Source organism: Lithobates pipiens, unplaced genomic scaffold (genome assembly GCF_037356315.1).
Source record: "Lithobates pipiens isolate NorthernLeopardFrog02 unplaced genomic scaffold, aLitPip1_a1.2 Scaffold_10, whole genome shotgun sequence".
Taxonomy (NCBI): Eukaryota; Metazoa; Chordata; class Amphibia; order Anura; family Ranidae; genus Lithobates; species Lithobates pipiens.
In genome coordinates, this window is record NW_027507686.1 from 22,079,486 (window position 1) to 22,096,263 (window position 16,778).

Genomic DNA, 16,778 nt, shown 5'->3' on the forward strand with positions numbered 1-16,778 from the left:
AATTGCCACCAAAAGAAAGCAATTGATCACCAGTGAGTTTTTAATTTTTTGCGCAATAAAAGAAAAAGACTGAATATTTTAAAAAACAAATATGTTTTCTGCTATAAAACATATCTAATTTATGAAGAAATTTTATTTTTTAAATGTTTTTATTAGATATGTTTTATAGCAGAAAACATATTTGTTTTTTTTTAATTTTCAGTCTTTTTTTTTTATTGCGCAAAAAATTAAAAACTCACTGGTGATCAATTGCCACCAAAAGAAAGCAATTGATCACCAGTGAGTTTTTAATTTTTTGCGCAATAAAAAAAAAAGACTGAAAATTTTGAAAAACAAATATGTTTTCTGCTATAAAACATATCTAATTTATGAAGAAATTTTATTTTTTAAATGTTTTTATAAGATATGTTTTATAGCAGAAAACATATTTGTTTTTCAAAATTTTCAGTCTTTTTTTTTATTGCACAAAAAATTAAAAACGCACTGGTGATCAATTGCCACCAAAAGAAAGCAATTAATAACCAGTGAGTTTTAAATTTTTGGCACAATAAAAAAAAAAAAAGACTGAAAATTTTGAAAAACAAATATGTTTTCTGCTATAAAACATATCTAATTTATGAAGAAATGTGATTTTTTTAAATGTTTTTATTAGATATGTTTTATAGCAGAAAACATATTTGTTTTTCAAAATTTTCATATTTTTTTTTTTTATTGACCAATTGCCACCAAAAGAAAGCAATTGATCACCAGTGAGTTTTTAATTTTTTGCGCAATAAAAGAAAAAGACTGAAAATTTTAAAAAACAAATATGTTTTCTGCTATAAAACATATCTAATTTATGAAGAAATTTTATTTTTTAAATGTTTTTATAAGATATGTTTTATAGCAGAAAACATATTTGTTTTTCAAAATTTTCAGTCTTTTTTTTTTATTGCACAAAAAATTAAAAACGCACTGGTGACCAATTGCCACCAAAAGAAAGCAATTGATCACCAGTGAGTTTTTAATTTTTTGCGCAATAAAAAAAAGGCTGAAAATTTTAAAAAACAAATATGTTTTCTGCTATAAAACATATCTAATTTATGAAGAAATTTTATTTTTTAAATGTTTTTATTAGATATGTTTTATAGCAGAAAACATATTTTTTTTTTTTAATTTTCAGTCTTTTTTTTTTATTGCGCAAAAAATTAAAAACTCACTGGTAATCAATTGCCACCAAAAGAAAGCAATTAATCACCAGTGAGTTTTTAATTTTTTGCGCAATAAAAAAAAAAGACTGAAAATTTTAAAAAACAAATATGTTTTCTGCTATAAAACATATCTAATTTATGAAGAAATTTTATTTTTTAAATGTTTTTATTAGATATGTTTTATAGCAGAAAAACAGAAAATTGTACCATACTTACCGTAATTTTCTTTTCCTGGTGCCTCCATGGCAGCATACCTGTGACAAGCTCCGCCTTGGCTCCTCCCTCAGGACTAGTGAATATTATAAAAGAAATCGTTAGCACAGCCCCAGCATTCTCCGTAATATAGAATACCGAGGGTGGGAATGTATGCTGCCATGGATAGGCACCAGGAAAAGAAAATTACGGTAAGTATGGTACAATTTTCTGTTTTCCTGGTGCCTCCATGGCAGCATACCTGTGACAAATAACTAGCTAAAGATGGGTGGGATGATGCTTAGAAGTTTATTTTAAAGAAATTATTATTTATAAGAAGCAAAAGCTGATGTGACTGCCTATCTGCCAAACTCCACTGATGAGAGAGCCCCTGGGTCCACCCTGTAATGTTTCGGAAACGTATGTTGGGACGACCAAGTCGCTGCCCTACAAATAGTTTCAATTGACACATTCGCTCTAACCACCCAAGAGGCAGAAACCGCTCTGGTGGAGTGCGCCCTGACCGCCGAAGGGGGTTCCAGCCCATTTGTCTTGTACCCCTTGTGGATGAGTTTTAACGATCCATGAGTCAATCGTTCTTGCTGATGCCTCCTTGCCTTTGTTTTTTTTTTTGTTTTTTTTGTTTTTGTTTTTTTACCCCAGGGAATTATAAACAGCCTGATGGATCCCCTGAATGATGCTGTGGCCTGCAGATAGCATCTCAAAGTGGAGGCGATGTCTAGCTCATGAAGAGAGCCAGAGTCCAGTTCAGAAAATGTTGGGAGTGCCCAAGGTTCCGACATGTTCAAGGATGATGCAACCTTGGGAATAAATCCTCGCACTGTTCTGAGTTCTATTTTGACCGGATAGAATATCATGTGAATATGATCTGTTCCTAAAGCTTGGGGCTTTGAAACCCGTCTGCCAGGGGTTATAGCTATCAGGAAGGCTAGCTTCAAGGTTAGACTCCAAAGCGATGCTGACTCCGAAGGGGCAAAAAGGTGGATTGGCTAAGGACGATAAGGATGATAGCAAGGTCCCAAGTGGGAAAAGATTGTTTTGTTGGCGGTCGGATCTTTTTGACAGCTTTGAAGAACTGGATTATTAAAGGATCCTCGGCCCATCTTCTACTGGTTGCTGCTGAAATCGCTGATACCTGTACCTTTAGTGTACCTCTTGCAAGGCCTAGGTCTAGGCCTGCCTGCAAAAACTCAGGAATTTGAGAGGATGATGGGGAACCTGGATCACAGCTTCTGCCAAGCATGAAGGCCCTGAACTTGTTCCACACTTTATCGTATATGCCGTTTGTGGGTGGTTTTCTTGCTTTGAGCAAGGTTGCGATCACTTTATTGGAACACCCTAGGGATTGGAACCTTTCCCTTTCAGCTGCCAGAAGTGAAGGTCCAGCCTGCGGGGACCTGGATGGGTGTGACATCCTTGCGACAGGAGAAGAGGTATTATTGTAACCTTGACTGGAGGCCAGGTACTCAGATACATTGCTGTGGGGAATTGGCCAGTACGGTATGACCGCTATCACCGTCGTGGTTTCCGTCATAAGTCTTGACAAGAATCTTGGAATGAGAGGCCATGGAGGGAAGGCATAGGCCCGGTTGCATGCCCAGGGGGCTGAGAGGGCATCTATTGCCTCCGCCTGGGGGTGAGGAAGCCTTGAGATGAACCTTGGGAGTTTGGTATTGAATGCTGTTGCAAATAGGCCTAGCTCGAGGGGACCCCACTAGTTCACTATCCAGTCAAAAATCTCCGGGTGTAGGGACCATTCGTTGGCATCAATGAACCTGTGGAAAAGGCTGTTGGCCCTCGAGTTGAGATGACCGGGCAGATAGACTGCCCTCAGGTCCTTTAGATTCCTTTCTGCACAGAGGATTATGGGTTCCACCTCCTTCAGGAGGGACCAGCTGTGTGTCCCCCCTTGCCGGTGTACATAAGATACCGCAGCCCTGTTGTTCATTTGGAGGAGAACTGGTTTCCCTGTAATCTCGAACTCTAGGGATAGAAATGCGAGGTAGGCCATTCTTGACCTCCAGGACATTTGACACCAAGCCTGCTGTATGGAAGGACCATCTTCCCTGCACTGAAAACTGGTTGCATTGTGCTCCCCAACCTGCTGCACTGGCATCGGTAGTAATTGTGATCCAGTCGACATGCCCTAATGGGCGCGGTTTCAGAAGTGTCTGTTTCTTCATCCACCAACGTAGACTCCTGAGCATCAAGGTCGTCAAGTGTATGGTTTGGGATAGATACTGTCTGTTCCACAGTCTCAAGAACCCCAGCTGGAAATGTCTCAAATGCCAATGGGCCCAGGGGACCATAGGGATACATGACGACATCTGGCCTATCAGGCCCAAACAGTTTGAGGCTGTCAGGTAGGATCTCGTACTCACTTTCTTCATTTGTTGAATAATGGATGTCACCTTCTGAGGTGGGAGAGCCACTGTTCCATTCCTTTTATTGAACAGAGCGCCCAAATAAACCATCTCCTAGGTTGGAGAAAGGTGACTTTTCTCCTGGTTTATCTTCCATCCGAATTCTGCTAGAGTTGTCAAAAGAATATTCCTGTGTTCCCCTAACTGGGCTGGATCCTTCGCCAGGAGTAGAATGTCGTCCAAGTAGTGGCATACCTGAAGCCCCAATTCCCTCAGAGGGGTTATGATGGCAATCAGGGTCTTTGTGAAGACTGTTGGCGACGTGCAGAGGCCAAATGGATCTCAGATACTTCTGGAACGGGAGTATGGGTATACGCAGGTAAGCGTCCTGCAAGCCTATTGACAATATCCAGTCCCCTGGTTGGACTACATGAATAATCATCTGTAGTGACTCCATTTTGAATTTTTCTAGGAAGATATAGGGGTTTAGTCTTTTTAGGTCTATCACAGGTCTCCACCCTCCATTCCTCTTGGGGACTAGAAACAGGGTGGAGTAACAACCCGAAAAACTCTCTGATGGAGGCACTGGGACTACTGCTTGCTGTTCCTGCAAGGAGAGAAGAAATCGCTGTAGCGCCTCCGCTCTTTTTTTTTTTTTTTGGAGGGAACCTTGACACCCTTTTCGGGGAGAAGAAGTCCTTGGGAGATTTGTCTAGGGACAACCAGAAATGGCTGTATTTGACTGTGGAGACTACCCAAGGATCCCTGCACTTTTGTTCCCAGATTTTTGAGAAGTGTTTTAACCTGGCCCCCATAACTTGGGCTGGCCTGGTGTCAAAAGGATTTAGTGGAATCCTGTGGGGTAGGCACTGGTCTCTGCCTTCAGGTCTTGAGGAACGTAGACTGTGTGCTTTTCCAAGAGCATTGCCCTTGCGGAGCAACGAATTGAATCAATGGTGGCTTCACCAATAAAGTCTGCTGAGAGCTTCAGCTCATCCAAGGCCTTGATTACATCCTCCTTTGGGATTTCCTGTTGGACTGCCAAATCTATATTATTAATCCAGACACGTAGTGCATTTGACACTGATGTCAGAGCTATCACTGACTTACAGGCGTTGCCTGCCATCTGGTAAGCCTTTTTGGATCGAGATCCATTCTCCTGTCCAGTGGGACCTTAAAGAAGATGAGTCTTCCAGGGGCAACGTGACATTCTTTGCCAACCTTACCACTGCTGCATCGACCACTGGAGAACCCTCCAGCATTGCGGAATCAGCCTCAGAGAGGGTATAACGTTCCCAACTGATTAATGGAGAATCTTTTCTCTGTCTTTTTCCACTTTTCCTCAATCACATCCCTGATCTCGCCCATGAGAGGGAAAAAGGATATCTGGCATTTGAGAAAGGGGGAAGTACGATTTAGACTTTTAACCTCTGTGTTGGTCTCTTCCCAGCCGATCTCTTGTTTAACTGCCTGTACAGAAAGCTGTACCATGGTGAAAGCAAAGCCAGAGGCATCTAGGTCATCAGATGATTCCACTGAGATGGCATTCTCTTCCTGATGTTTTTAGAGAAAGATGCAGGGGTCAGACAAGAAATTCCACTTGTGGACGGCCCGGGAATGGGAGCCTCAGCCATTTGCTCCTGAGGAGGAGATGCTGGCTGCTGCGTCGGCATTGTAGCTACCAATTCCGCAAGGGAATCATTTACTGCTTTCTTAAGTAGGTCCGCCACTTGGAGACTTTCAGATTCTCTGTCCGCTGCATAGACCCTGATGCAATTTCGACAGATCAGTTTGTCTGGAAGTGGGGTAGCCCCACAGGCCTGACATCTTGGAGATCTAGGTCTCGGGGAGCATGAATGACGGCGCTTTTGGGCCGATGCTTTCCCCTGGATGACCTGCTGTGACAAGAGTCATCATCGTCTCCATGTTGCCTTGAGGTCTTCTTAGACGTCTTCTGGCATACAGGACTGAAATACATAAAAGTACCAGCCACAGTGCACTCTTTTATCCATTTTTTTTAAAAAGTGTATCAACTTACCTGGACGTAGGTCCTTACCTCAGGTGTAGAGTAGGATCTTGTGCGGGCGGCAAATGGCTCATACTAGACGGATTAGCAGAAGCAGCAGCTAAGAAAAGAGTTTTAGAGAAGAAAGATCAACCCACCATGTCCTGACTTGGTAAAAGTGAAATTACCTCTATAAATAATGGGTTCTCTACTTTTGTATTTTTTTTTTTTAACCCAGATATTTAAATAATTTTTATTAATTTTATTTATATAAAAATTTAATATATTTATCTTAAATATTTAATTAATCGCTCCCCTTTTTTTTTTTTTTACATTTATTTATTTATTTCCTTTACCTAAAAGGAATGGGTATTTGCTCCCTGGAGCTCTCAGACGCAGTTCTCCCTGCAGCCACAGGCATCCCACTGAGGCCGACAGGGAGATAAATAGTGGAACAGGAGAGGCAGGGCACGCCTCTATCCTGTCCTTAATGTTTTAATGGCATAGTTGTCTCCATGCCCTTATCCAAAATGGCCGCGGCGGCCCCCGGGAACTACTGCGCATGCGCCGACCGGCGGCAAGGAAACCCGGAAGCCTCGCACCGCCGGCGCATGCGCAGAGCACTGCGGGGAACGCCGAGGGGGGCGAACAAAGTGCCGGGGCTGAGCGCACGCGGCTCCTACGGAGCTAACAATGGCAGGGGCTAGGAGAGGGGTTTTTCCTCTAAAAGAAACAACAAAAAATAAAAGAAAAATGAGAGGTCAAAAGAAAGACAGAAATGGAAAGTTGAGGAGGGGAAGACAGAGAGGGAAGAAGAAAGAGAAAGGACGAAGGGGAGAAAGAGAAAAAAACAAAGATGTAAAACCTAAAAGGGGAAGGAAAGAAGGAGGGGAAGAGAAAAAAAAGAAAAGAAATGTAGAAATAGCTGCTGCCTCTGTTACCATGAACGAGCTGGTGCCTGATCAACTTGCAGGTAAAGCTCTTACTTAAAGAGGAAGTAAACCCTTCCAAACAACTTGGACCTATAGGTAAGCCTAGATTAAGGCTTACCTGTAGGTCCAAGCAATATCTCCTAAACCTATATGGTTTAGGAGATATTTGCCCGAAAATGGGCACCGCTGTCTACGGCGCATGCGCCGTAGACAGCGGCGCGCATGCGCACTAAATGCGGCAAATCCAAGAATGGATTTGCCAAATTTGTCGACTCCCGTGCGCATGCGCGGGAGTGACGTCATCGCGGCTTCGCCGTATGACAGCGGCGGAGCTGCGAGGCGCGACTCCCGTGCGCATGCGCGGGAGTGACGTCATCGCGGTTGCGCCGCTGTGATTCGTCGGAGCTGCGAGACGCCACAAGCAACATGGATGCCGCGGACTACAGGGATCAGCGGCGACTTCGCTGGCTCCTGTGTCAGGTAAGTGACACATAATGAGCTACTATGCGATGCATAGTAGTCCATTATGCTTTACCTTTGCAGGGAAAAAAAGAGGAAGTAAACCCTGATGGGGTTTAAGAGACAAACTGCTTGTCCCAAAAGATCCTACAGAAGGGACTTCCAACCTTATAAGCGCGTTTAGCTGCCCAAGAGAAGGAACTGCGTCCGGGAGAGGCTTGAACCCGGACGGAAGCTGCCGAATGCAGAAGGTAAGGACGCCGACCAGGATTCACTGCCATGAGGTATGAGGAAAAAAAGGAGAATGCTGGGGCTGTGCTAACGATTTCTTTTATAATATTCACTAGTCCTGAGGGAGGAGCCAAGGCGGAGCTTGTCACAGGTATGCTGCCATGGAGGCACCAGGAAACATATTTGTTTTTCAAAATTTTCAGTCTTTTTTTTTTTATTGCACAAAAAATTTAAAACTCACTGGTGATCAATTGCCACCAAAAGAAAGCAATTAATAACCAGTGAGTTTTAAATTTTTGGCACAATAAAAAAAAAAAAAGACTGAAAATTTTGAAAAACAAATATGTTTTCTGCTATAAAACATAGCTAACTTATGAAGAAATGTGATTTTTTTAAATGTTTTTATTAGATATGTTTTATAACAGAAAACATATTTGTTTTTCAAAATTTTCAGTTTTTTTTTATTGCACAAAAAATGAAAAACTCACTGGTGATCAATTGCCACCAAAAGAAAGCTTTAATTGTGCAGAAAATATTATATTGATTTAATTTGGGTACAGCGCTGCATAACCGCGCAATTGTCAGTGAAAATAAAGCAGTGCCAAAAAGCAAAAACTGGTCATGAAGGGGGGTAAATTTTCTGGAGGGAAAGAAATATTGTTCTAAATGACTGTGATAGTGATCAGTTATTAAAAGTAGCGCTAAAGGGAAAACTCTTCTTTTCATTAAGAGCATAGATCTCAATGAGGGTTAATTGTGGCGCTCCAAGTTGGACTACAAGCGGTTGTGCCACATTCTGCCACAGTGACTGCAGGAAAATTCCATGTTCAGCCACGGCTGGAGCTCACACATATTCACAGGAAGTTTATACTAAGGCTTTACAGGATGTGCACAGCCCAGGGAAAGAAAACACGTCCAAACCAAGAGGGAAAACGTGATCCGCACGGATCTTCGAGTATTGTTTCATCAGAGCTTAGCTCTACTTTGAGGCCCCATACGCACCACAAGGTGCACCGTCCTGCCACCGCAGCACCGCCACTGTCAGCCCTTCGTAGAGTTTGACAGGCTGATTGGACACCTGTGCCCTCCACCAACCAACACCGTATCCCCATACACCAGAGCTAAACGCCCATAGTGCAGCAATCTCCTGACTGTTATCACTTTCAGCAGGATGGGTGATGCACATGGATGCCCAGGTGACAGTCACACAACTTTCAAGTAGACGTGTGCACTGCCAAAAAAATTTGTTCGTTCTCGTTTCATTCGTTTTTTTTTTTTTTCGTAAATTCGGAAAATTCATAAAATCACAAATTCGTTCATTCGAAAATATGTAAATTGAAAAATCTGAAAATTCTAAAATCCTGAAGTTCGATAGTCCGAAAATTCAAAAAACCTGAAAATAAGACAGAAAATCCAAAAAGGCGAAAGAAAGAAAACCTTGGTTTGAGAGCGTTTTGCAAGACAAGCAAAATTTTTTGATAGACTTTGACTTGATATACAAGCGATGTCTTGATATACAATACAAGTAGCGTCATGTCACAACTGAGTATAAAAGAGAAGAGAGGTGCCTCTAAGTGTAGCAATATGGCAGGGGTGTCCAAACTTTTTTCAGAGAGGGCCAGATTTGATGAAGTGAACATGCACGAGGGCCGACCATTTTGCCTGACATTCTTTGAACCATTAAAATTTGGTCTAAGTGTGTTCGTTCGAACACTAATACAGGGCCCAACAAGAATTCTCTTGCCTTTGTGGCAGTGTGTGTTGAAGAGATGAGCTCGGGCGTGTTATTTGGATATACCGTATTTATTGGCGAATAAGAGGGAAGTTTCAGGGAAAAACCTTAAAATTTTAAATAAGAAACTGTGAAGCAAAATAAGGGTCAGTGCCCATCTGCGAGCCCACCATTGCTAGGAATGCTGCCCCCACCATTGCCAAGAATGCATCCACCATTGTCAGGAATGCCCCCACCATTGCCAGGAATGCCCCCACCATTGCCAGGAATTCAGCCACCATTAGCGAGGAATGCAGCCAACATTAGCCAGGAATGCAGCCACCATTGCCAGGATTTCACTCACTATTGCCAGGAATGCAGCCAACATTAGCCAGGAATGCAGCCACCATTGCCAGGAATGCAGCCACCATTGCCAGGATTTCACTCACTATTGCCAGGAATGCAGCCACCATTGCCAGGATTTCACTCACTATTAGCCAGGAATGCAGCCACCATAAGCCAGGAATGCAGCCAACATTAGCCAGGAATGCAGCCACCATTAGCCAGGAATGCAGCCAACATTAGCCAGGAATGCAGCCACCATTGCCAGGATTTCACTCACTATTGCCAGGAATGCAGCCACCATTGCCAGGATTTCACTCACTATTAGCCAGGAATGCAGCCACCATTAGCCAGGAATGCAGCCACCATTACCAGGATTTCACTCACTATTAGCCAGGAATGCAGCCACCATTGCCAGGATTTCACTCACTATTGCCAGGAATGCAGCCACCATTAGCCAGGAATGTAGCCACCATTGCCAGGATTTCACTCACTATTAGCCAGGAATGCAGCCACCATTGCCAGGATTTCACATACTATTGCCAGGAATGCAGCCACCATTGCCAGGATTTCACATACTATTGCCAGGAATGCAGCCACCATTGGCAGGATTTCACTCATTATTAGCCAGGAATGCAGCCACCATTGCCAGGATTTCACTCACTATTGCCAGGAATGCAGCCACCATTGCCAGGATTTCACTCACTATTAGCCACTAGCCAGGAATGCAGCCACCATTAGCCAGGAATGTACTTACTATTGCTATCAGTGCAGCCTTGGAGGGGACATGGAGGGGGCTGGAGGAGCACCAAAGAACAGGAGAATCTCCTGTTTACACAGCGGCCTCTTTAAGAGAAAGTTCCGCCTCCTTTGATGGACAGAACAGTCATCCAATGGCGGAGATGGGACTTCCTATTACAGAGGCTGCCGTGTAAACAGGAAATACTCCAGTGTGCACGGCGCTCGTACAGCCTCCTATCTCCAATGCAGCCAGACTATATATCTTTTGTGGCCCCGGCGCTGGGAGATCATCGGGGGCCACAAAAGATATATATGTTTAGATTACCAGGCGGGCCATTCAAAACCGGACCGCAGGCCGTGATTGGCCCCGCGGGCCGGACTTTGGACATGCCTGCAATATGGTTACATTTAATGAAGGTACAACATTTAGCAACATATTGCTACGGCTCCTCTCTTCTCTTTTATACCCTGGAGCTCCTGCTGGATTTTGCTTCTAATCCCCTTGTGGAGGCTTCCATTTGTGGATGGACATTTTATGGTCACACAATCTGGTCACATTGCTATAATCTTTTTATAAGGACAATAACCCGAATGACTTATGAATAAATGGTTGTGGAACGAATCATTTGAGTTTCCATTACTTCTTATGGGGAAATCCGCTTTGATATACAAGTGCTTTGAATTACGAGCATGTTTCTGGAACTAATTACGCTCTAAATCCAAGGTTTTACTGTAATAACTAACTAACTAGGGCGAAGGCGTTTGGGTAAGACTCTGAAGATGTTGATCTGTATTTTGTAAAAAAAAAAATTCTCTCCATTTTTTGTTGTTATTCAAGGTGACTTTACATTTTTATTGTTGATCTAACTGCGTTTCATGTTCCTAGATGTATGTATTTCCTGAAGAAGCTGAGAAGCGAAACTATTCGAAATACTTCACCTTCCCCATGAGCCATTGATATGTTGTACTGTTAAATGCTTTTATATTTAAATAAATTGAGACAAAATCCTTTTACATAATTGTTCTTTTCAATATTTTCATATGTTTAATGTGCACCGTAATAGTCCCCCTGCTCGCAGTTTTTGTTGATACTTCTGGCTGGAGACCAGAATTTTCAAATATCCATTCCATATATATTCGGGATGATGGTGCACTATGTAAGGTTTTATTTGTAATTTAGTTCATTATTTTGTGAGGCCATTCTTAAAGTGGAGGGCCACCCTGAAAAAAAAAAATACATTAAAAATTAGAAAAAAATCTGAAAAAAAAATGAATTTTTTTTTTTTAACTTACCAGAAATGTCTGTTGCTAGGCACATCATCCTAATCTGCCTCTTCCTCCTCCGCGGAGATCTTCTTTCTTCTCTCCTCCGTGCGGAGTCTTCTGGGTAATGTGTCGCGCTGTGTTCTGGGAACTGTGTGTCCCAGAACACAGCGTGCCCCATTCACAAAGCGCCGCGCAACTCGCGCATGCGCAGTAGGAAACGGGCAGTGAAGCCGCAAGGCTCCACTGCCTGTTTCCCTTAGATAGAATGGCGGCGCCGGGACCCGAGAGCCGAGGGACGGGTCGGCCTCGGGCGGCTGACATCGCGGGCGCCCTGGACAGTTAAGTGTGCTTATTAAGTCAGCAGCTACAGTGTTTGCAGCTGCTGACTTTAATTTTTTATTTTTTTTAAACCGGCCCTCCTCTTTAATCTTCATATAACTAACTAATAATAATAACTATTAAATTATAGATATTAGAATTTTCTTTCAAATTTGGCTGTTAGTTAAAGTGGAGTTCCACCCAAAAGTGGAACTTCCGCTCGTTGTACTCCTTGCCCCCTCCGGTTCCACATTTGGCACCTTTCGGGGGGGGGGGGGGGGCAGGATACCTGACTAATACAGGTATCCTATCCCCACTTCCAGGAGCCTCAGCCGGTGACGGTATTGACGTCACCGCCTGGGCTCCTCCTTCCCCGGCCGCCAGGCCAGTAGGAGAGAGGAGCGGAGCCTCGCGCATGAACAGTGGGGTTCCCTGCGTGAAGCTGTAAAGCTTCACTGCTGGGTTCCCTTACTCAAAATGGAGGTGGCATGCACCCGACAGCTGATGGAAACATCAGCTGGGGTGCCGACTCCAGGACAGGTAAGTGTCCGATTATTAAAAGTCAGCAGCTGCAGTATGTGCAGCTGCTGGCTTTACTTTTTTTCAGCAGTGAGTGGACCTCCGCTTTAACGTAACGAATACGAATTTATCCGAAGTTCCGCATTATCCGAAATAATGAATGCCGTGCTTAAACAAAAGGAACAGAATGAATTTATAATAATAAAGGGATAACCATCTGTTTGTTACCTTCCAGTGACTAGATAAAATGTTTTTCAAAGACAAGATGTCTCCAACGTATATGTTTATATAAAGCATAACAAATATTTTAATTATGTGTTGTATGTAACAATAAAATTACTGTTATTTTATATATACTGGAATATCGGTATTTTTTGTTTGCTGGCACCCTTGAAAATCCCACCAAAAACTTCTCAGTTCACACGTAATAATAGTAATAACAATAAAAAGTTGTTATTATTATTATTGTTATTTATTATTATTAATTTGTTACGTTCCATTTGTTTAGATACGACATTCGTTATTTTGGAAAATTCGTAACTTTGGATAAATTCGTATTCGTTACATTCACTAGCAGTCAAATTTGAAATTTGATATTGATAAATATTTGTATATTACTGACAAAAAAAAAAAAAAAACAATTAAGGCGGAACGCTGCTTTAAAGTGGAGGTTCACACAAAAATGGAACCTCCGCTTTTCGGAACCCTCCCCCCCTCCGGTGTCACATTTGGCACCTTTCAGAGGGGAGGGGGGTGCAGATACCTGTCTAATACAGGTATTTGCACCCACTTCCGGGAATAGATAGCCACAGAATCTACACCACTTCCCACCCCACTGTCTGCTTGGAAACACACGGGTCCCAGTGATAGCGGGGGCCATCCGGATTTTGCAGCGCGACTCACGCATGCGCAGCAGGGAACTGGGGAGTGAAGCCGCAAGGCTTCAGTTCCCGATTCCCTTACCAAAAAGTGGGCGGCAGCAGCACCTGAGAGCCAAGCGGCAGATCGGCTTTGGGTGCCAACATCGTGGGCGCCCTGGACAGGTAAGTGTCCTTATTTTAAAAGTCAGCAGCTGCAGTATTTCTAACTACTGACTTAAAAACTGTAAAAACTATTTTGGCAGAACTCCGCTTTAAGTGTAGCCAAGCCTGTCTGTGTTTTTGGCCAGGGTTGGGCAGAAATCCTGGGAGAGCTTGATGACTCACAGGCAGCATCCCTGAGACCTCCTCCCTACTTCTCGAATGTACTGGAACCAGGGTTGCCACCTTTTCTTCAATCCAAACCTGAACACTTTAGTGGCCTGGGACACCTTTGGGTGCCCCAAGGACTGTAGTAATGTGGTGCGCATAGCGTGCCACAGTGAACAGTTCATGTGGCCAGTGTTGCCGAACCTGCCCCCAGCTCCCACATGGCAACGGATTTGTGTGTGATTATCTTGGTTACTTAGGGAGCCCAGTCTGAATAATGTATCCAGGTTTCAGTCCACCTGAAACCTGGACACATGATTCAAAACCTGGACTGTCTGGGGAAATCCCGGGCAGGTGGCAACCCTAACTGGAACCTTCTAGAACAATAGGATGGGAGGTAAGGTGAAGTTGCCTGGAGTATTCTGAGGGCCCTGACCAATCCCCAACTTGGATTGGCAGGTCCCCTCAAATACTCAAGGTAGGAATTGTTTGGGTGGAAGTTGGAGATGGAGTGTTAGGCAGTCTTTGAGGGAGCTCCTCAGTCTGGGGGGGGGGGGGGAATGTGACCTTAAGCCTGGGCTTGGGTGCCGATGGGACCTTCCTAAAACCCACGGAGACACGGTACCAAGGAGGACAGCAGGAGAACACTGCCAGGCAAGTCTCCAGGAGCAACAGCTTGGAGGTCTTGTGAATGACAAACAGTGGAGGGTGGGAATCAGACCACAATCACCAGCAGTCCCTACGGGGGTGGGGTGGGGTACCGCTACACTTTAATCTCAGGTCCATCCATTTACAAGCCAAGGGAACTGAAAAGATTCTCTGGCATAAAAATGCTGCCAGCCCAGAATCCAGACACCCCGTCCAAATACCGCCACAAATTCCTTCACTAATAGGATAACCCCAGGGTTCCAGCACTAATCTTCCTTCTTCCTTTTTGAAATTTAACTGGAGTGTACCTTTAAAAAAAAAAGGAGAAATACTTATTAGACAATTAGGGCAAAGTGCAATAAAAAGAGATTCAGCGGCTTTGTCGATGTTTATAAATAGCTCCAACAATCTTCATCACCTCTTGCACAACATTTTATAGCTCGATTTATAATCCATTATAATCTGTTAACCCCCTCAGAGGATGATCCTGCATCATGTGACTCAGGATAATAATATGTAGAAGTTCCTCTAATAAGACTCGGTGTAAGATAACCCCTCACCGAGGTAGATGTATATTTACACACTATTTAAATCACTCTTATATTGAGTGATGATGTTTGTTCTGCTCTCACGTCCATTATTTGTAAGGTGTGGTGACTACTGCTGGACGCTTCCCAAGCCGGCCGGCAATGTTGGCATCTGGCGGAAGTGACTTTTGCTGTAACCACCAAAACAAATTCAAAACATGGTTGTGACATCTTCTCTATGAGACAGGTGACGTCCGACCTGCCGACAGTTTATGGAAAAGAAGTAGGGCTGGGAAAATTAAAGATTAATTCCTCGATTAATCGTTAATTTTTTTGATGGGTACTCACCTCTCTGCCAGCTTCCGGGTCTTCAGGGAGTTCCATCGGAGATTCGGTGACAACATGGACATCAACATCACTGGACTCCTCCCCCCTTCCCCAAGTGCCTCCGTCTGCTAACGATGGGAAGGGGGGGGGAGTCTGGGGACGCCGATGTCCATGACGTCACCGGGCAGCCCGGACAGTGATGGTAAATATGGATGTGGTTAACTGGGATCATTCAGTGAGCTAGGTATAGGCAAATTTGATAACCTCAGTTTTAAACATTGTTGTAAAAAATAAAATAAAAATTTTAACACTCTGGTATGACTGGTTAAAGTTACCTACTATAAAGTGACTGACAGTCAATATACTAGATACGTTTTATAATTATAAAAGTTTTATAAGTTAAACTAACTTTCTACATTTTTCTTAAAGTTTAATTAAAAAAAAGACTTACATCAGTGCTACAGTTTGAATTTAAAACGTATTTGTGTGAACTGTGAAGTTAAGTCATGGATTGTGGAAACAAACTAGTGTCGGGTGATTGTATATAGTGTATACCACATTTACCACTGGCTAATGCAGAGTTGCAATGCAAGGAGATCAGCTAAAAGTAGTTGGACCTGTATGTGCGTTATAATTAATCGAAATTAGTTGATTAATTCGATTTAAAAAAAAAAACGATTAACCAAACACAAAAATTGGAATCAGTAACAGCCCTAAAAAGAAGCAAAAGCCGTATCTAGCAATCAAATGAGACCTGAGACTGGGGCGGAGGTTCACCTTCCAGCAGGGCAATGACCCTAAACATACAGCCAGAGCTACAATGGAATGGTTTAGATCAAAGCATATTCATGTGTGTTTAAGTGTAGGTAAAAGTCCAGACCTAAATCCAATTGAGAATCTGTGGCTTGAAAATTGCTGTTCACAGACGTTCTCCATCCAATCTGACAGAGCTTGAGCTCTTTTGCAAAGAAGAATGGGCAAAAATGTCCCTCTCTAGATGTGCAAAGCTGGTAGAGACATCCCCAAAAAGACTTGCAGCTGTAATTGCAGTGAAAGGTGGTTCTACAAAGTATTGACTCCGGGGGGCGCTATACAAATGTACCCCACACTTTTCACATATTTGGAAAAAAAAAATTTGAAAACTATTTATCATTTTCCTTCCACTTCACAATTATGCGCCACTTTGTGTTGGTCTATCACATAAAATCCCAATAAAATACAAATACGCCACACTTTTCACATATTTATTTGTAAAAAATGTTGAAAACCATTTATCATTTTCCTTCCCAATCCCAATAATTTGGCAATAATTTGGCACAATTATGTGCCACGTTGTGTTAGTCTATCACATAAAATCCCAATAAAATACATTTGCATGCCACACTTTTCACATATTTATTTGTAAAAAAAATGTTGAAAACCATTTATCATTTTCCTTCCACTTCACAATTAGGTGCCACTTTGTGTTGGTCTATCACATAAAATGCCAAGGTCCTAGGTGTAGTCCTGGACTCTGAACTTTACTTTATATTATATTGGGAAGAACCATTATGGAGTCAAAGCTCCATTTATTGTTGCCACCCTCCTGCTATTTGATATATTAGGATAACTATCCCCCCCCCCACCCCCGGTACAAAAGGGACTTTAAGGGCGAACTTTTTGAAAATGTATAGAAAAAGAGAAAATTTATTGAATAAAAATCCTGTCAATCCTTGTCAAGAGTGAATATGTAGCTACCTTTGGGTCTGATCCTTGTAAAAGACTGGGCACCTTCACTTGTGGAGGTTGTTCATTCTGTA